This window comes from Canis aureus, chromosome 20 (assembly GCF_053574225.1).
Source record: "Canis aureus isolate CA01 chromosome 20, VMU_Caureus_v.1.0, whole genome shotgun sequence".
Taxonomy (NCBI): domain Eukaryota; kingdom Metazoa; phylum Chordata; class Mammalia; order Carnivora; family Canidae; genus Canis; species Canis aureus.
In genome coordinates, this window is record NC_135630.1 from 25,523,931 (window position 1) to 25,545,455 (window position 21,525).

General features: G+C 37.8%; 1 pseudogene across 1 annotated transcript; it reads left to right on the forward strand.

Moving 5' to 3' along the window:
• Positions 1 to 13,260: 13,260 nt before the first annotated feature.
• Positions 13,261 to 14,538, forward strand: LOC144291368 (splicing factor 45 pseudogene; annotated as a pseudogene). The gene is made up of 2 exons (XR_013358631.1): positions 13,261 to 14,115; positions 14,291 to 14,538. The product of XR_013358631.1 is annotated as a splicing factor 45 pseudogene (transcript).
• Positions 14,539 to 21,525: the final 6,987 nt, after the last annotated feature.

Genomic DNA, 21,525 nt, shown 5'->3' on the forward strand with positions numbered 1-21,525 from the left:
TATCCCTTGAAGAAATCAAAGCTTATCACACATTCCATCAATATCATTTTTGCAAGTGAGATAACCAGTGGATAAACTTTGTCATGGGTGGCCAAAGTCTTGTTAATTGGACAGAGCACTTAGATGTTGGGTAGAAGATAAATAATTTTCCTAAATTAGAAACCGTTTCATAAAATTAAAGCCAACTTCATAAAAACTTTTGAAAAGCTCTAATCTCTTTTCACCAAGTCCCATGAATTGCAGGACTTTCTAGAATTGTTAATTTAAGATAATAAGAAAGGTTTGCGAACCCGATGGCTTTGGTTTACCTTTTAGGCTACAAGGAAAATTTATTCAAAGCAAACCCACCACCCACATTCAGAATGATTGACAAAAGTGAATACAGAAACCAAACGGATTTCTAAAGGATAAAAAAATTACCCTGCATGTTTTGAAAACATTAAAAGACTTTTTAATTGTTAAACATTCTTATTTGAGACTGTCAATAACTTGTGATGATCAATTCTGACCTGATGACAGTTAGTAGGTCAGCAATTTTTCATCTCCTCATACATTCTGAAGCTCCCGAAGATGTGAGATTTCCCACAACTTAGTTTCACAATTTTGGTCAAATCACAGTACATGAGATTAAATATAGTGCTTTTGATATTGCTTCTTACAATTGTAGGGAAGGCTGCCATTAAAATTCTGTTTGATCCACATGTCAGCTCTTCCGTCATGGCTTAAACATAAAACAAGGTTTCAACCTTCAAAGACTCGAACAAAAATATCATATGTCTTTGACATTTCATGCTCAATAGATAATGTTTTCTGTTTTTCTGTTCTTAATTTTGACAACATTTTATTATTTGAGGCATGATACTCATGGACCCACATTCTTTTGCTTCTGCTCACAAAACCAAGGACCCAATTAGTTAACATAAAAGATAAGATAGAATTCAATGCTGGCGATACATAACTTCAGCACAGTTACAGGATATATTAACTTCCAAAGACAAAACTTGAAGAAAAGCCATGAGAATTTTTGGCTATCTGCCTCCTTTGGAGATGTGGCAAGGAATCTAACACATTCCAAATATATTCTTTCATTCAAAGATTTAAATTTAAATTCTGAGCTCTCAAGTCAAATGTTTCAAAAGAATGTTCCTGTGGACTCTGGAGTGGGCTTCATCTCACCATATGTTGAGTGTACATCCAGTTCATCAGGGCACAGTGGCAGATACAGCAGTGCTCTGTTAACAATGCCATATACCAGCTGAGGGAATACCTGTGATCCCATTACTTTTCTTCCATTCACTCATGAACAAGGGCAATCTGTACTCCATGCCCTCAAGATGAGGTCACTAAAGGATGGGGCAAGGGGGAGGGGCAAACAGATTCCATTTTTAGCTTTTGAGTTTCAAATTGACTTTGGAAATATATAGTGAGACAGTAGTTTTAAAGAAAAAAGCTTTTCAATCTCAAAAGGCCAGATGCTGAAGGAATCAAAGCCCAAAGTTAATGCCAAAAAGAACATATTTGGAAGAATGCATGAGACATAAGAGCAGATTTTTGCTATTCTAGTAACTAAAAAAAGAATCCCTCTGAACTAGAGGTGAAGCAGAACTCAAGGAGAATGATCCTGTGATAGGGTGATGTGAGCTCTGAGAAGAGGCAGGGAGCCCAAGGCAACAGAACCCTCTATTGGTTTGGGGTCCAAAAGTAGGGAGGACTTGTGCCCCACTTCCCATTATGAGAGCTGGACCTGGCAGGCTTGCAAGACTCCCACTCCACTACAGTGTGCAAGTTTTCATACAGAGATGGCTGTATGGATGACAGTGCCGGGGACAGAAATGCTGAGTTTGTCACAATCCCAGCATAGTGTTGTAGAGCAGTTCAACACTTCACAAGCCCCAAGTGGGGATGGAATTTAAATGAGAAAGAGTGCTGAACTTGAAAAGGCCTCCAAGTACAGATGAAGAGGATGTAGAAACAATCACAGCTATCACTACAGACAAGATAGGAAACTGGATGTCAGACGTGTCATCATGGGGGTTTGACAGTGACCATGGACTGTCAGTGGACCATGGACCATGACATTTTAACAGATGCAGGCATGGATAGATGCCACAAAAGGGCTAAGCATTATATGTGGTGCTTTGCCTTAGTGTTATGTAATCTTCCAGAATTCAAATACAGGCTGGGAGCACAGGCAGAGGAAAATCCTGAACTGCTCAGGACTGAGTGTTCAATGCCTATAAAAAGGATTTTGAGGTATCAAGAAAGCTCTATAGAGAGGACATATTTATACTGAAATTGACCCCTCTGCAAGCATGTGTTTGTGGCTCCAAATCTCATACTCCCTTCATGTATGAAAGCCTAACCTGAATAGATTACTGTCTAATCAGATACAAGAAACAATTCCTTAAGCTCCATGATTACAAAGGTAAAGAAAAGGACTGACATCTGAGAAAAATTGTGCTACTTCTAGTTATGTAATGTAGTCTTTTCCATAAGTGCTTAGTTAACATATTCATATTTGCTTGTTTAACACAAGATTTGTCAATTGCCTTTTTTGTTGCCACTTGCCAACTAGAATTTTAAAAATATTTTCAAATGGTTGAAAATAAATTTAAAAAATATATATTTTGACATTTGAAAATCATATAAAATTCAAATTTCAATGTCTCCAAATAAATTTTACTGGAAAAGAGTCACACCTATTTGTTTATGAAAAGTAGCTCTTATGCCACAATGGCAAAGTTACATACTTAGATTGTATAGTCCGCACAGCCCAAAATATTTACCATCTGTTCATTTACAGAATAAGTTTGACAAGCCCAGATCTAGTAGCAAACTTCCAGGTTGAACAGACACATAACCCAGAACGTGCTTTTTAGTTTGTCAAATATGCTTGCTAGAGTTCCGCCCCCCCCCAGTTGTATATTAAATTAATTAAGCTCATGCCAAACTTGAGTGGTTAGGTATGAGTGTATATAAAGGTCTCGAAGCAGGGTGTGACACACAATGTGCATCATCTAAGTGATCATGCATAATTTGAAATTGTACCTTTAGATGCTGTTAATATTTACTTCTGTGGTTTCAACATAATTTTTATTTTTCTTAACTTGAATGTCCAAGTTTCTATTCAATTTGCGTGTCAGTGAAAATAAAAAGTCATCTCTATAAGTAAAATCAGTAACTGTCAATCATCATGTCTTTTTACTTTAAGTGTGGACCTAAATCACAAAAAGATGTCAGCATCATTCCACAATAAGTGATATATAAATGCTTTTTTGAGTTTTGGTTTCTAATAGAATGAGAATAGTAACAGTAGTTATTTATACACGCCTTCCAAGAGTTAAGCATTTTAAATGCATATTTTCACTGAATTCTAATACCATTCCTACAAACCAGGACAGTCTCCAGTCTACAAATGAGAAGAGTGGGGTCCAGAGAGACAAAGGCACTTACTCATGGTTGTCGTTCATAAGTGGCAGAACCCAGACCCAAACACTACTCTAAATCCATGCTCACCCCCTAAACTGTATCATTTTTTCTTTATAATGTCTATATCCATTTAAGACATTCTATGTTCACCTATCACATTTCTATTTCACATATCATTTCCTCCCTTACTGAATCTTCCTTCAATAAAATTCCCATTAACAAGCTGATTGAGGAGAGCAGTAGTCCAGCTGGTAACCAGAGGCAAATTTAATTCTGCAAGCCAAGACCCTGCATGTAATCAAGCTCATAGCCTGACTCTTTGTGGGGCCATGTCTATACCAACTGCCTCCTGGGGGCAATAGCACTTTGAGTTGCCCATTGCCCTCCTGTGGTGACAGTTTGGAATATGGAAAATATTCACTTATTCTGACTTGGCTCATAACATCTACACACAATTTTCTTGGCCTTTGCTTGCAGAGGTGGTGCCACCATTATTGTTCTTCCCAGGAAGATAGCTTGACTAAAAAGATGTGTTGAGTCCACATATCCCTTGACTTTAACAGGTGTATTGGCTGCTCTTTATTGGATATCTTGGCTTTTATAATCTTGTCTCTTTGATCCCCACATGACCACATTCTGGGAATGATAGGCCTCCATGTTCTCTTCAAAAGTTTACTACTTAAAAGCTGAAGATAACACAATAGTTTTAACCTAATTTTCCAAATTAGCCAATTTATTGACCCATCTGAAAGTATATTCAACTGATAATTGTTTTCTTCCCTCACTCAGACCTCCCCAAATTGAATTTGCCAGTCTCTGGTGGCATGTTTGGGACTTTCTTCTCTGCCAAATTGAGATTTTTAAAATGTGTTGATTAATAACCACCCCCATGTTTGAGGCTTTATAACACCTCACATATTACTGATGCTTAAGAAATCCTTCTTGGCAGTCTCGGGATATTTCTTATGATCTTTCCAAATATGTTTAGATGAACAATTTGATTCCATTCAGCATAAGGTTGAACAATGAGCAAATGTTATGAGCAAAGCAGGTACAAAATAAATAAGTAGTCTGCCCTGGGAGAGCTTTACCAGTCATAGTACAAAGGTAAAGATGAAAAATGACTTAGGGCTTGCCCTCAAATGGACTGGGTATAGAAGTTAAATTGTGTCTCTCAACCACCACTGCCAAAAAGATATGTTAAAATCCTAACCCCTGATATCTAGGAATGTGATTTTCTTTGGAAATTGGGGCTTGGCCAAGGTGATCAGGCTAAGATAAAGTCATTAGGATGAGCCCTCATCCAATGAAACTGGTGTCCTAATAAGAAGGAAGTTTGGACACACACACACACACAGGGAGAATGCCAGGTGAAGGCAGAAACACACAGGAGAACACCCTGTGAAAACAGAAGCAGAGATTGGAGTTATGCCACCACAGCCAGGAACACCTGCAGCTAATATAAGCTGGAAGAGGCAAGGAGAGATCCTCCCCTAGAGGTTTCACAGGGAACACGGCCCTGCTGACATCTTGATTTTGGACTTCTAGCCTCCAGAAGTGTGAAAGAATCAGTTTCTGCTGTTTCAAGGCATCCAGTTTGTGGTACTTTGTTAAGGCCACCAGAGGAAATAAATACTGTGGTATGCATAAGCCCTATACACAAATGAGTGGTAAAAAGGGAGTGCTCAGAACTTTATAAGTGGGATCAAGATGTGAGAAAGACTTAGAATTGGGAATCAGGGAAAGTTTCCTGGAGTAAAGACATAAGATCTCTCTCTCTGTCTTTTTTTAAAGATGTATTTATTTATTCATGAGAGACAGAGAGAAGGAGGCAGAGACATAGGCAGAGGGAGAAGCAGGCTCCATGCAGGGAACCTGATGCAGACTCGGTCCCAGGACCCTGGGATCACACCCTGAGCTGAAGGCAGACGCTCAACCGCTGAGCCACCCAGGTGCCCTGAGACATAAGATCTTAGGATATGTGGGAATAGTAAGGTTTAGATGTCTGGAAATGGAGTGCAGGGAATTCTAGATGGAGGGAACTGCATTTGGATAAATGTCAGGTAGCAAAGAGGAGTAAGTAGTACAGCACAATAAGGGAAAAAGAGAAATGAAGATTGGAAGCTAGAAGGTGTGCAACCAGATGATGGGTGTGGAAGGATTGGATGCTAAGGATTTTGCTGTTAGGAAAATAAGAAAACCATTGAAGGCTTTTGAGGAGTTGAATGACAGTAGGAGGACTCTCTTTTAAGCAAAATGCCTAATAGCTTTTGTGTAGGTTAAGTTGAAAAGGGGAAAGATTTTGAGGCAAGGAGACAAGATGGTAGGCTATTACAGTATCCCAATATATCAGCGATGATGAATTTATCTAGAATAGTTGTAATGATAACTTAAAAGGATAGAAATGTGCTTGAGGTGATACCACAGAAGTGCAATGGATGTCACTGGACTACCTTGGATTTGGGAGATGAGTTACAGACAGGAGTTATATCTGTTATCTTTTGCAACCATAATTCTGTGTGACAAGAATCATAAAATCTCAGTGGAATGTAATAAAAAGAAAACATTTGCTTATGTGTTCATGGGTTGGCTAGACAGGTCAGTTACCTGAACTAGGCAGAGGGGAAGGGAGGTTGACTCAGGCATCTGCTGATCCCCCGGGCTCTCTCTTCCATCTGGGACCTTAGCTGGGACAACAGGGCTGACTCTGCCCTTCACACTGTCTCATCCTCTAGCCAACTGGTATAGGTATGTCCGAATGGGACAAAGGCAAAGAAGAAAATGCATGAGCATAAATGTGTAGAATTCTTTGAAGACAGTTTCCATCATGTTTGGTCCCACTGGCCCAAGAAAATCACGCAGTGAAACTGCCAATCAGAGTGGAAAAGGACTATGAAAGTTATAGAGCAAAGAGTATGGGTACAGGGAGGCCATTAACTGGGTCCAATAATACAATCAGTATACTGCAAGAGTTAAATATGACTTCAAGGTTTTGTGGGAGAGGAATAATAGAATTGTTATCCCTGTAAAGTCCCAGTCTTTCTTCAAAACTCAATTCAAGCACTACTTCTTTTGTGAAATCTTATCTATAGCTCCTCCAGATTATGATCACTTCTTTTAAGTATTTCCATTATTTAACTGATCATGAATTCTACTTGGCTGGTTTTGTGTCTGCCTTTTTATACTTAGCTGCTCCTCCCTAAGGGCCCAGGCCATACTGCTCTGCAGTTTCAAGAACTAAGTTCAAATGCCAACTTCACACTCTACTAGCATCTTCTATGTGCATCTCTATCTGTAGATGTACAAGCACTGCTGACCACATATGTTGTTGTGAGAATAATTCAAAGTAATGTGTGAAAAACCTCAGAAATGTTTTTGATTATTATGATTATATGTCATTATTTTTATTTTCATGGATACATACTGTGCATGGTGCTTAATATATAAAAAATAATTTTTAATGTCTTTCCAATGACTGTGAACAGATAAAATAGATGAGACATAGTGGGTGCTACTGAACATGAAAGCCAACGGCAGGATATTGGATGGGCTGAGCACTGAGGAGGCTACTGAGAAGGGGATGGGATTAAAAGAATCAAAGAAAAACTGGCCTTGGAAAGAGGAAGGACATTTTGCCCAACTAAATACTTGTATGGTGACAGTCTTCTTTGAATAACAAGCATTTTAACTAGTCATAATTTCAATTTTGGTTCTTGGTCTTGTTTTTTGCTGTTTTAGTGTGTTTAAGACACACAGGGCACATCCGATGATGCTTTCTCTAGATCAGTGAGGATCAAGAAGAACCTACCTATCACATCCTGATAGCATGTTTTACCTTCCAAATGTAATGGGATGTGGAAAACATCTATGAAAGCCCTGGACTATTTCATAGACACACATCACTTAAAATGTAAAGAGATGATTTCAATATCTCTACATCTTTAGAGATATTAAAATATTTCACCCTCTAAGGCTCTGCACCAGGTTTCACAAAACACAACATGATCATTGCTTTGCTTGACTTCTTCAAACAGTCACTTTCTTGACTTGACAGTGGGGACACGAGTATAGTTATACCCCATGTAATCGGTCTACATTGCTTATAACAAAGTGAAAAGTTAATTGAGAGCAATATACCTAATAATGATCTCCCAGGAATAATAAAATTTAATATAGTACATGAACTGTCCAGGTGTCAGGAGCATGTATTAAGAAAGAGTATCTAAGAGGGGGAAAAATGTAGTTACCAATATGCAGAAGAGAAATGATGGGGGAGTATGGGAAGCCATATTGTATTTTCATTCACACTCACTATATTTTCATCTTCATATTTTAGAATAGGATTTTTGTCAGAGTTAAATGGAATAATGAAAGTTAGAGCTGGCTAGGAACAAAGTTTCCTTTCACTTCCCTGATGAACAGTGTTAGAGAGGCCAGGTTGGATTTGCCTGAGAGCATGAAGAGGAAAAGCCAGGTAGGATTGTGTTAGTTCACTGCTCTAAGGCCAGCAACGAGAACTCCTTCCTGCTCAGTAAGCACCTAATCAGGCAACAAAACTAAATGGATAAGATGATTGAAACTCACGTTTTCTGACTCGTAGCTCAAACATTGAGCATAGCACATTCCTTTTTGTTATGATAGAGAAATTATAAAGAATATTTAATATATCTTTTTAATCAAAAAGAAGTTGTTTTTATCTCTTACTCAGCTTTTATCTTAATAATGCTCTAGAAAAGAAACTAAAACAGAAAAATGGACAAGTGAATTCAAGGATAACTGGTGCTACAAAAGGAAAGATCATTTTAAGTGAGTCTGCCTAAAATGAAGATGAAGAATTTTATATTACATCAGGAAGAGAAATGTATTAGACTTTAGTCTTGAAAATTGAAACTGTGAATAATACAAATAAGTTGGCTTAATTTGTATCTTTAAAAATTCATGTCGTAATTCCAATTTTGCAAGAATTTTTATTTTATTTTTTTAATATTTTATTTATTTATTTATTTATTTATTTATTTATTTATTTATTTATTTGAAAGAGAGAGGCCCAGGGAGAAGCAGGCTCCATGCAGGGAGCCTGACGTGGGACTTGATCCCGGATTTCCAGGATCACGCCCTGGGCTGAAGATGGGCGCTAAACCACTGAGCCACCAGGGCTGCCCTACAAGAATTTTTAAAACAAATAAATAACAAGTCCAGTATTCACTGATTTGTATGACAAATATATTTTTCCTATGGAAATTGTGTTGTAAGACATGCTATGCCCCAAATTGAAATTTCATGTCACAGATGCAAAGATACTCATACGTGTTTTCCAGCACCTCTTAATCTTATAGTTCTCAAGTCATTCCTTGTTGAAAGCCCATCATGTACAAAGCATGTTGTTCCTCTCCTCTGACCTAAGCCTCACGTTTCCTGGGCATGTGATGGTCAAACAATTCTCCCACGTGAGTTTGGAAAGCTTGGCTCTTTTGTGCTTTCATTTTTCAATCAAACCAAATTGTATTGCTGAATTACATAAACGTGTGATAATCTTCAAGGAAACTACTGACAAAGATGTGGCTTAACACCAATACAGGTATTACAGAAAGAGGGATATTTGATTGGCACTTAGTTACTAATACATTTTTTTTATTTTGACAATTTGTGCTTCTCAACACAATTTGATCATCCGTTTTCAGATAACAAATGGATGATATTTTTTGAGCACTTTATACAGATTAGTGGTTCCAGGGAATGTGTCCAAAATGTCATGGACATCACATTTGAATAGAATTTCCTGAGAAATACCACTTTTTGAATCATCTTAGAAGCTCCTACCTTTGGTTTACTTGCTCTTCCCCTCCTCCCTTCAACACCAGTAAGCACAACTCTCTAAAGTCTATTACCTCTCTCACACTTGACTTCTTCAGATTCACTCATCAAATTAGGTTTTTACAGGGGCTCCAGGGGGCTCAGTTGGTTAAGCGTCCACCTCTTGATTTCAGCTCAGGTCATGATCTCGGGTTCCTGAGATTGAGCCCTGCATCAGGCTCCACTGCACTCAGCGTAGGTCTGCTTGTCCCTCTCCCTCTACTCCTCCCTCTTCCCACTCTCTTCCCACTCTCTCTCTCTCATACCTAAATAAAATCTTTAAAAAATATTAGTTTTTTTCATGAAAAGCCTCTACTTTTCTAGTTAAACCAGGTTTAGAGGTCATGAGAGAAAACAGGAGTTAAAGTACATGACATTTCCCCCATCATACTCTAAGAATAAAAACTTTATCAATCATCTTCAGTTCTGATTTCCCTTTCTGAAAGTTTGAAACTGATCTCACTAGCAGATATATATTCACTGAGACCATCTTAGGGGCCAGATGTAAGTTATATTCTATAGGTTTTGATAACTATATAAAATTATATATATTATATTATACCCTAAACCATAGTTTAAAAATGACAGGCTGATTTCTTAATGGTATGAATTATAAGCCTTGAAATATCTTAACTATTATTTACATGTAGCATAACTTCATTTATTATGTTGAAAAGAAGGATAGGCTGTAAGTTCGAATAAAATAACCTTTCCCCTGCCTTATATAACTTATTTAGTGGTATAATGTTCAGAGAAAAACAACAATCTTGGTTCATGATTTATTCAAACTCTGAACCATAATGCTAACAGCTAGAAATGCAAATTCTAATGATCATTCTCTATTCATTACAGGGGAAAAATATTTTCTGATCATCCTTTTTTATGTGAATTCTGATAACAGTTTCATTTGTCTTTCCACATAAATTCCAATATGATTTTCTTTTTTTAAAGATGTATTTATTTATTTTAGAGAGAGAGAGAGAGCATATGGAATGGGGGCACAGGGAGAGCAAGTCTTGAGCAGACTCTATGCTGAGCCAGGAGCCCAACACAGGGCTCAATCTCATAACACCAAGATCACAACTGAGTCAAAATCAAGAGTCAGATGCTTAGCTGACTGCACCACCCACGTGCCCCTCAACATAATTTTCTAAAAGTGTTAAAAAATATATATACGCACTTTAAAAATGGTTGATTCTATATGTGTTCTTACACCAGCAATAATGTTTGATGAGCCTTCTTGTAATTATGAAAATATAGTCCCTTAGTTCAACTTAATTTATTGCCATCCATCAGATATTTATTGAGAACCTGCACTAAGGAAGCAATTGTAGAGATTTAAAAAATTATAAAATTAATTTGCTCCCTTAATTAGATTATAATCTGGTGGAGGAGTTAATGTTTACAGATATGAAACTATCACAGACTTAAGAGATGAATTAAAGTTGGCTTAAAATTGTGTCATACCCCCCACCCGCCCCACCACAAAGACAGCTACCTGGGTGTCCTCAACACTTTGATATCCTCTTCTCTTTAATGTTTAAATACAGTAACTTGGCTTTCTCTCACGCGCTATGAAGAACCCAGTAACCACTCCAATAGCTGAGAATAATTGCTGAAGCATTTCTTCTAGTTTTCTCTTGCTTCAGTTTTCTGATTCTAGTCTTTAATGATTTATATGTGGCATCTCACTTCTGCAGTTGCTGCCCTTGAGCTGCTCACCTTTGCCCCCAACAGGCTATAGCTCTGATTCCTTCAGTCCTTTAGAAGCCATTGACACAAGACAGAACTTTATTTAAGACTTGAAAGAGTGGAAGGTGTGGTTTACAGCACAGAATAGACATTAAAATTTAACATATATATTATTACCATTTTGAGGCATGGGTGCCTTCTCACTGTCCATGCTTCCTTAGACCTATAGACTTAGCTACATTTTCTCGGATTCTCCTGTATGTCTTCTTCTCCAGTATTTCCAAACTTCCTACTCTCTTATACACAATCTCAGATAATCCATATCTATCCTTTAACTCTGAAGAACAATTTGGCACCCCTTTTATAATACCTGCTATAGAGAAATCTCACTGCTCCCAAAGATCCTGCCAAGCAATCTCTCTTTAAAGTGAATCACCTTTCCTTATATAGAAATGCTACTTACCTAGTATGTGAAAGTGGTTGTAGTCTGTTAGTTATTACTTTGGAATAGTAGAGAATCAGTAAGAGAGAGCTCCCTGGGTTAGACCTGTCCATCAGACTTTGTGGAGAAAATAGGAATTGGGTCAGATCAAAGAGGCGCTAGCACTTGAGTAGATTGAAAAAAGGAAGATATTCCTATTCGGTAAACAAGCAAATAAGGATTGAAATATGGAACTATGCCTGACTTATGTAGGAGAGAGAGAAAGAGGAGAAGTGCTTGACGAGAATCGAGGCATGGTGAAGAGTAGAATGTGAGCTCAGGGAAAGAGTTTGGTGACTTAACAATCAATTATAGCTTAACTAGACGGCATCAAAAAAATTCAAACTTGGAACAAGAGAAAGCAAGAAGTGGAGTCTCTGTGGGATTCTTTAACAGATGTGTGACACGGTAAAGAAATATTTGGAAAAGTTTAGTTGATGTAACAGAGATGTGTTGATGGAATAAAAGCCTGGAGGCAGAGAAGTCAGTGTGATACAGCAGTAACTGTGAGGGGAGGCTGAAGACATGAGCCAGCCTGCCAATGCTGGAAGGGAAGAGGGTGGTGAGAATTGAGAAAGAATGGCAAGGATCCACCATGGTTAAGCTCAAGCCTACTGACCAGCATCACTGCCCTGACAGATTTGGTGAGAAGCTGGGACAGGAACGTGAACAGGAGAGGAGAAAGCTGTCCTCCAAACTGATGGGATTGTGCCAAAGCTATGATTCAGTGGCAATTTTCTACCCCACTTTCCTTTCAGGACTTCCCTTTGTACCTCTCAAGATTTATATACCACTATTTGCTAATATAACTACGGAAATTTTTAAAAATTATTTTTAAGTTCAATTTGCCAACAGATAGTATTAACACTCAGTGTGGAAAATTTTAAAATATGTATATATTTAATCTTTTACAATTTTTTTATTGCTTTAGATAACACAGGTAGTGAATGTGGATTGAAAAATAATTGATAAAATAATATCAAGTGATCCACCATCTAGGAAGGGGAGGTAGGTGGGCCGGGGGTGGGGGTGACTGGGTGATGGGCACTTGATGGGATGAGCACTGGGTGTTATTCTATATGTTGGCAAATTGAACACCAATAAAAAATAAATTTATACATAGAAAAAGAAGAAAGAGAAAGAAAGAAAGAAAGAAAGAAAGAAAGAAAGAAAGAAAGAAGAAAGAAAGAAAGAAAGAAAGAGAAAGAAAGAAAGAAAGAAAGAAAGAAGAGAAAAAGAGAAAGAAAGAAAGAAAGAAAGAAAAAGAAAGAAAAAGAAAGAAAGAAAGAAAGAAAGAAAGAAAGAAAGAAAGAAGAAAGAAAGAGAAAGAAAGAGAGAGAGAGAAAAGTGATCCACCATCTAGAGATACACCCTTCTGACATTAGGCTGTTGAATGCACTATATTTTTACAAATTAATATGTAATTCATTAATGTCAAGTTGGCCTTCTGTCCAGTTCATATGTTTTCTTAATTTGGACTTCTCTAAAAGCTTTTTACGAGGGATCCCTGGGTGGCGCAGCGGTTTGGCGCCTGCCTTTGGCCCAGGGCGCGATCCTGGAGACCCGGGATCGAATCCCACGTCGGGCTCCCGGTGCATGGAGCCTGCTTCTCCCTCTGCCTATGTCTCTGCCTCTCTCTCTCTCTGTGACTATCATAAATAAATAAATTAAAAAAGAAAGAAAAAAAGAAAAAAAAAAAAAAGGTTTTTACGAAAGACCGGTTCCGGGCGCGGGGGCAGATCGCGCCCCCCTCCCCCCCACCCCACCACCCCCCCCCCCCCCCGCACGCGGCGGCCGCCTGAAGGATGCGGCTCCCAGGAGACGTTTTGATGCCTTTAGCTGATGAATACGATCCCATGTCTCCTGACGATTATGAGAAAGTAGTGAAACGCCAAAGAGAGGAACGACAGAGACAGCGGGAGCTGGAAAGACAAAGAAATAGAAGAGCGAGGAAAGAGGCGTAGAGACGGACAGGAAGCTAGTGGGTTTTCGAGGCGACCAGATCCAGCTGTGATGAGGCCGAGGATTATGAGCGGGAGAGGCGGAGAAGAAGCATGGGCGGAGCTGCCATTGCACCACCCACTTCTCTTGTAGAGAAGGACAAAGAGTTGCCCCGAGATTTCCCTTGCGAAGAGGATTCCAGACCTCGCTCTCCGTCTTCCAAAGCTGCTATCCCCCCTCCAGTGTACGAGGAACAAGACAGCCCCAGATCTCCGCCTGCACCTGGCAGCTCCTTCCTTGCCAACATGGATGGCACAGGAGCACATAAAATCATGCAGAAGTACCGCTTCCGGGAAGGCCAGGGTCTTGGGAAGCACCAACAAGGGCTGAGCATAGCACTGTCCGTGGAGAAGACAAGCAAGCGAGGAGGCAAGATCATTGTGGGTGATGCCACCGAGAAAGATGCATCCAAGGAGTCAGATTCAAATCCATTAACTGAAATACTTAAGTGTCCTACCAAAGTGGTCCTCCTAAGGAGCATGGTTGATGCAGGAGAGGTAGATGAAGACTTGGAAGCAGAAACCAAGGAAGAGTGTGAACAATACGGCAAAGTTGGAAAATGTGCGATATTTGAAATTCCTGGTGCCCCTGATGATGAAACAGTACGAATATTTTTAGAGTTTGAGAGAGTTGGGTCAGCAATTAAAGCTGTTGTTGATCTTTTTTTTTTTTTAAGATTTTATTTATTTATTCATAGAGACACAGCTAGAGAGAGAGAGGCAGAGACAGGCAGAGGGAGAAGCAGGCTCCATGCAGAAAGCCTGATGTGGGACTCGATCCCGGGTCTCCAGGATCACACCCTGGGCTGCAGGCGGCGCTAAACCGCTGCGCCACCTGAATGGGAGGTATTTTGGTGGACGGGTGGTAAAAGCACGTTTCTACAATTTGGTTAAGTTCAGGGTCTTGGATTTGGTGGAACAAGTCTGATTTTAAGAACTAGAGCAGGAGTCATCTCAGATGATCCTTAAATGAGTTGCAGGCTGAGCAGAGAAGGAAAAGGCATCAGCCAGCCTGTGTGGCTGCTGCGTACAGAGATTCTTGGAAGGACTTCTAAGATATATGTTGAATGATCCCTTTTTTATTTTGTGGTTTTTAAAATATAGTATAAAAATCCTTAAAAAAAAAGACAAGTTCATTAACCTTTGTTTTGTTTTCTCCATTTAAAGCAATAAAGAAAAGAACACTTGGTATTAGTATTGCCAGGGTAGAATGGTTGCAAAAAGAAAGATAATATGAAAAGCAAGTGTCTCAGAAAAAAACCTCATTAACAGGGATGGGTTTCAAGCTTTGTGATTTCAATCTTTTCAGCCCATGACATTAACCTTCTCAGAAACTTCATACTTTCAAACCACCCATGTTTATTAAGACAAGCATTGAGAAAGTACTAAAGCCAAAAAAGATATCTTGTACCCTGAATTTACACTTACTCCAGTATCCACAAAGATTTGTTTGGCAGGCACTATTTTTTTAAAGAGAGGTTTTCTTTCTGCCGTTTATGGAGCCAGGAGTGAAGAAAACATAATAAAATATGTTATTTGAAACCAAAGACAACAGAATGTTCTGAGATGTCATTTATTTTGTTTAGTAACTTTAGCTATAGAAAGCTCAACAAATCCTACAGAGAGCTGTTCTTTAGAATGGAGAACTATTTTCTATCCCTTAATGATGACATATTTCTAAAGAAGAATGACTTGCCATTATCTCCTTAGGGTTCTAAACATAGCTAGAAGTCAATTTTAAAGTCTGCTGTAAGTTGTAAAGTTTTTAACAGCATTACCTTTGTTTTTCTAGTCTCGGGTCTGACAGTAAAATATATTTATTATTTTCAAGAGTTTTATAGACCTTCACTACTTCCCGGAAAATACAATGAATAGGAAGAAAGGATGAGCTAACTTGGTAAAGTAATTTGGGGATATAGAGATGAGATATCTGGTGCATATTTGTCAACGACCAGTGTCATTTATCAATGACCTTGGGAAGGTCATTTCATCTCTTTTTATTTAGACCTCATGTTAGCATCTTTTTAATGATTCTTCTCATTTAAGCCATTACTTAGAATACTAGAAAAAAGTCAAACTAACACTGATTTTCTAAGCACAGAGTGTGTATAAGACTGTCTACACGTCCATCACACAAAGGCAAGCTGCCCAAGCATCCCACAGGATGGCTTCACTGTACACTCTTGAAGGTGGATGCCTAATGATCTAGGGGCAAAATGCAACAGCCACACACCTGTGACCTCTTCAGTTTCCAAAAATGCTTAGGAGCAATTCTAACTAAAAAAATGACTGTGGATAAATTGCCTCAAGAACAAACGATTTCACATCTTAGAAGAAGGTCAAAGCAATGCATGTGTAAGTCTGGGTGACCCTCTGTTGATATTCTCAAATTAAAGAGAACTTTCAAGGTGTTACCCTCAGCCTCCTGTGCTCCTCCCTCACTTTCCCTCTAAGAGGCTTAAGACTTCAGCACTTTGGACCATGAGGAGTTGAAGAGGGCACCACTCCTAGAATATGTTCTAGCTAGACAAGGGAAAGGAGGGAAGAGGTGAAAAAAAAAAAAAAAAAAACAGTTGTAAAATTGTCATCCTGGTTCTGTGACTTCTAGTGCAACCTTATAATTTCAGTTTACTACTCTGACTTGTAACCAGATCACGTTACTAGGTGAGAAGAGGGTCCCTTGTTGTTATACATTCTGAGAGAAAAGAAAATTTAGGGCACCAGAGAACAGGGAGTCTTTACTCTTGGTGTATCGTCTGGTATGCAACATATGTTTATTGAGCGCCCACCAGATGCCGAGTGCTGTGCTTGGCCCTGCTAAAGAATAGATAAAGATAGGTTAGGTCCCTTCCCCCAAGCTTACACTCGATTCAAGAGAAAAGATGAAAATACATCACTTTGATCATACCTAGCAAACAAAGTGAGGGTCAGCGGACCAGCAGCACTGGGTCACCTGAGATTTATTAGAAATGTGAATCATCAGGCTTTACCCCAGCCCTTCTGAGTCAGAAACTATATTTTACCAAGATCCCCAGGTAATTTTGTATGCAAACCAATGTACTTTGAGAAGTACTAACAAATAGAACACTATTTTCTCCTCCCCTGGGTCTATTATGCCACAACATTAAAAATAGCCACTGGCCCAGCTACATGCCAAGACCAAATGTGTATGTTCATGAAAGACAAGGATTAATTTAAAAGAAATATGCCTATGAGGCTGGAGATAACAGTAGACAAGCTTAGCAGAGAGGCTGTTGTTCATTTTTAGTGCTATCAGAGAATAAAAAAGAAGACATTCTTTTATTTAGCTTGCTATTTGTAGACCACTAAAAGGTACAAGTGACCTCATTAAAGGGAAGAAGGAAGAAAGATCTACAGTTTGAAATATGTTTCCATTAGTTTACAAGGCCAAAAAAGATAGCATCTGGAGGTTATTCAATTTTATAAAAGATTTTGTGATTTAGTGATTAAGATTCTTGTCTCCTTATTCTCTTTCTGGAATTAGCATTTCTCAACAAAAGGAGACCTATCAGCTAATGAAGGATTTTACTCAAAAGACATTTCAGTTACATGTAAGAAAACCAAAAGTATCAAGGTGAGTTGTGGAAGGCTACAGCATGTAATTTAAGTACAACATATGTAACATAATATCTAAATATTTTCATCTTTAAAAGTTATTTGAAATAAAAAACAGCCAATTTTTGTACTTAGTAAAGATAAAATCAATTTTAAAGTGATGGTTGATATCGGCAGAAAATGTACAAGTTACTTTGAATCACTGGACTATGAGGGAAACACCTAAGAATTTTTAATGATTACTAAATTGCTCTTCACAGTACTGATTACACTTTGCACTATATCCTGCAATTAGGTAGATGTATAATTATTACACATTACCATCGTATTACTATTCTTATACATTCATTCTTTATTCTTCTAGGTCCCTTAAAGAATCAATGACATTCCTGGAAGCTAAAATAGATTTCATTTATATTAATGCAGGTTCTGATTAGTTAATGGAAAATGATTCTATGCAAGTTCCTGTTTTGAATTATCCTTTATAGGTTTTTCACATGACTCTCTACTCTTTGTTTATTAGTATTTGTGGAGTGAAATGTAGTTCAAAAGAAGGAAGATGTTCTTCCTTTTATCATTTCTGACTCTTTTTTAAATGCAAGATTAATCATGTTACTCACTAAACATGACTTCTGAAAATCGCATTTGGTCATTGAAGAACTATTTTTTCTCTTTTGTGGACTTCAATTCCCAATAGTGATGATATCTTACCATTTGCTGTGAGAAGGAAAACATAGCTGTGGCCCTAAAAGAAATTAAAAATATACTCTATTCTTGGTATATCGCCATTAATGGGAATATAAATTTGCAAGAACATTGCAAAGGCATTTGTTCTATCCAAAGTATTTGTGTTGCTTACCATGATGCTGTGGGATCCATGTTAGGAGATACACACATACATAGCCTGCGCCACTATAGAGTCTAACAATTGTGCTGTTGTTCTATTTGCTTGGTTTGGGTGTTTAATGAATTAACCATCACTATCTCTAATGTGTAAGGTGGGTCAAAAATATAAATACCTTAGAAATGAAATATAAATATGTAAGCATATGTATAGGGGGAAATGTGAAAATATTTATATTTCTAGAAATGTCTATATTTATATAAAATGTATAAGTGAACATAAAAATGTCAAACAGTAAGACTTTTAGTTCTAGAACATGAAAGTTCAGGTTTGTCATATTCTTTAGTTAGACACAAATATTTCTTCTCAAAGTAACACGTTTATTGTAAAAATGCACTTTGGGTGTCATGTTCATCATGAATGTTTCATAATTTGAGACATATAAAAAAATTTTTTTAGATAATCTCTAGACCCAACTTGGGACTCAAACTTATAAATAACCCCAAGATCAAAAGTCACATGCTCCACTGACTGAACCAGCCAGGCACCCTTAAAAATTATTTTTAATAGGGCGAGTAGTTTCTATTTTCTCACCAGATTTTCCAATGTTTATTTCATAATCATATCCTTATAGATACAGTTACTTTTAATTACAAGACCCTATTCTAACATTTTGCTATATGCATGAAAGAATCGATATCTCATCTTTTCAAAGTGAGGTAAGTCGTCTTCTGGGACAGTCTCATACAGATTCATGGAGATGTTGGTAATCAATAAAAAGAAAACTTAAATAGAGATCAGTGATTTTTCAAGTCTCAAAACAGAAATGAATAAATCAGACAAATTCAATTTTTACAAGAATGGCATAAAATAAAAAATCACAAAGGAAAGATAACTATTACTCCAACAGCCCACTGTAATCAAGCCAATACCAGAGTAAGAAGAAAATTCTTCAAGGTAAATGTTTCACACTAAGGTTTTCTTCTGTTCATTTTCTTGATGTTTATTTAGGAATCACAGCTGGGGTTTTTCCACATGCAATTTTCCATAAGTGGAAATCTGAATCTTCATGTTAACTTACATATTCTCTAAAATTGTGCCCTACGATTAGAGCTTCTATAATGATGGAATAAAGAAAGGGGCATTCTGGAGACATAATAATTGCCTATTTGGAGCCACAGGACTGAATTATCTGCTTTACAGAACTCAGAGTAAATTCTCTGCAAAACTCTTATTATGTAACTGACAGAATTTTGCTAATATTTTTGTTCCTTTGATTATTTATGTAAGAACTCATTCATGTATGTGATAAAGAACTGTGTGATGCTACTTTGTCCTACAATGCGGTATATGAAAGGGTCTTTTCTGGAATACAAACTCAATGGTATTTTCTTTACAATTCAGTTCATTTCATAACATATGACATATTATATATGAAGTACCTACTATGTGAGAAGTATAAGACCCTGTGTTTGACCCTACAAGGAATGGGATATAACAAGATAAATACGACTTAATCCAACAAAATTTCAATCTCGTAAAGAAAACAGAACATGTAGCATTAGTTACTCTACTATAATCTCCCCCACAAAAGTGTCATAGGAATTATTTAAACAAGGAGTAGACATATAGAGGACAGAGATAATTTCTTAATAGAGAAGGCTGAGGGAAAAGAGATTTGATCCCATGACTTAGGTAGCAGTCACAATGTTTTCAATCCAAATATCAGGCATACATTAAAAAAAAATTGGTACAGGCTTGCTTTCATAGTTTTTGGTCAATGGCATCATAACTCATTAGCATCTGCTAACACATCAGAAATTCCCCCCCCCCAGCAGTCCTGCATTTATTGTCCTCTTCATCCCTACTCCTGGACCTCTTCCACACTGCTTCCATGGCACAGAAGACTCTGGGATAATCCCAGCCCTCTCTGTTTAGACACACTCAATGCCTCCTAGAAGTCCCAGTGGGAACAGAGATAGTCCTTTTTCGACTTCTCTATTTTTTAGAGTCCTCTAAATTTTTCTGCAGCTGTTATCACCTCTTACCTTTAGGGGACACTACCTTGAGGTAGAAAGATTTTGTGGCATAGATCCACAGTGGTGTGCACAAATGTATAACATATTGAAAAATGGTTAAGGTGTTGCCATGCTGATGGGTGCCTGGGTGGCTCAGTGTTTGAGCATCTGCCTTTGGCTCAGGGCATGATCCCAGGGCTCTGGGATCGAGTCCTGCATCGAATTCCCTGTGAGCAGCCTGCTTCTCCCTCTGCCTATGTCTCTGCCTCTCTCTCTCTGTGTGTGTCTTATGAATAAATATATAAAATCTTTTTTTAAAAAAAGGATTTTTGAAAAAAAAAAAAAAGGATTTTGCCATGCTGAGATGACAGAATGAAGTACTCTTTACATATTGCAAATAGGAAAGTTTAGAGGCCAGTTTCAAAGTGCCACCTCAAAAAATGGGCTGGGGGTAGTGGTACACCTGGTTTGTCTGGGTGAAAGGAGAAGTAACAGGAGTGACTCAGTCAACATTCTGCCCATAGTGAAGTCATGTACAACAACATAGTAGAACAGCCGTTCGCTCATTCTTCCTTCCATGAACCCAGTACATCTAACATATATGTATCTTATGCTCTATCCAAGTACACGTGTCTTTGAGGTCAAGCATAATTCATCTATGAATCCTCAGCACCTAGCTGAAATGATGGGGATATATAATAAATTAATGATATACATTGATGATATATACTGTATTATGGTATTAAATAGTAAATCAATCAGTACTTGGGAGGAAAGATTAAAGGAAGACTACACAGTTATGATAATGTTCCTTTCCATGTTCTCTCTTTCATTTGTCCACCTCATCAACTTATTATGCTGGGAAGTTTTCACAAGGATTTAAGTGCAGAACATGTAATGGACACTGATATCATTGGTCTTGTACCTTAAAAAGTATAAAAGCCAGATTATAATATTAAGTCCATATGAATCAGTCACCAGTAACATTTAAATGTATAACACTTTTGCTAGAGTTAGCAGTGGAGGGGCTCTTAAAAGATTTTTATAATAAAGTGTTCCTTATATACATCTAGAAGCACCCAAGAGTTAATTTTTTAAGAGAACCTACTATTGAGGAGCTCATGTACTCACCTACCATGATTCCCCACTATTTATAAGATAATATCTAAATTACTAGTGAAGCATTTAAGGACCTCTGATACATAACATGACCTCAACTCCCCCACTACTCCTGTACAAACATATTTTCTGATCTAATCAAACATACGTTACACATTGCATTTTTCCACCTCTGTTTATTTACACATGGCTCTCCTCTGTTCTCTCCTCCCTTTTACTGAAACAGAAATGTACCATATTCTTTAAAGTTCAGCACACAGCCCATCTCCATCAGGAACATTTTGCTGACTATGCCTCTTCCAAACTCTAAATAACACTTGTTATCATTAATGACTATTTGGTATTCAGTAAATCATGTGCATGCATGTATCTGTGCATGTGTGGTTTGTGTATTTAAATGCAGCTATCTTCTCTCCCCAGTCAGGCTGGAAATTGCTATCTGACAAAATATATTTCACTGATTTTTAAATATCCACATCACCCAACAGGTTATTTTTCAATTAGTTCATTGGT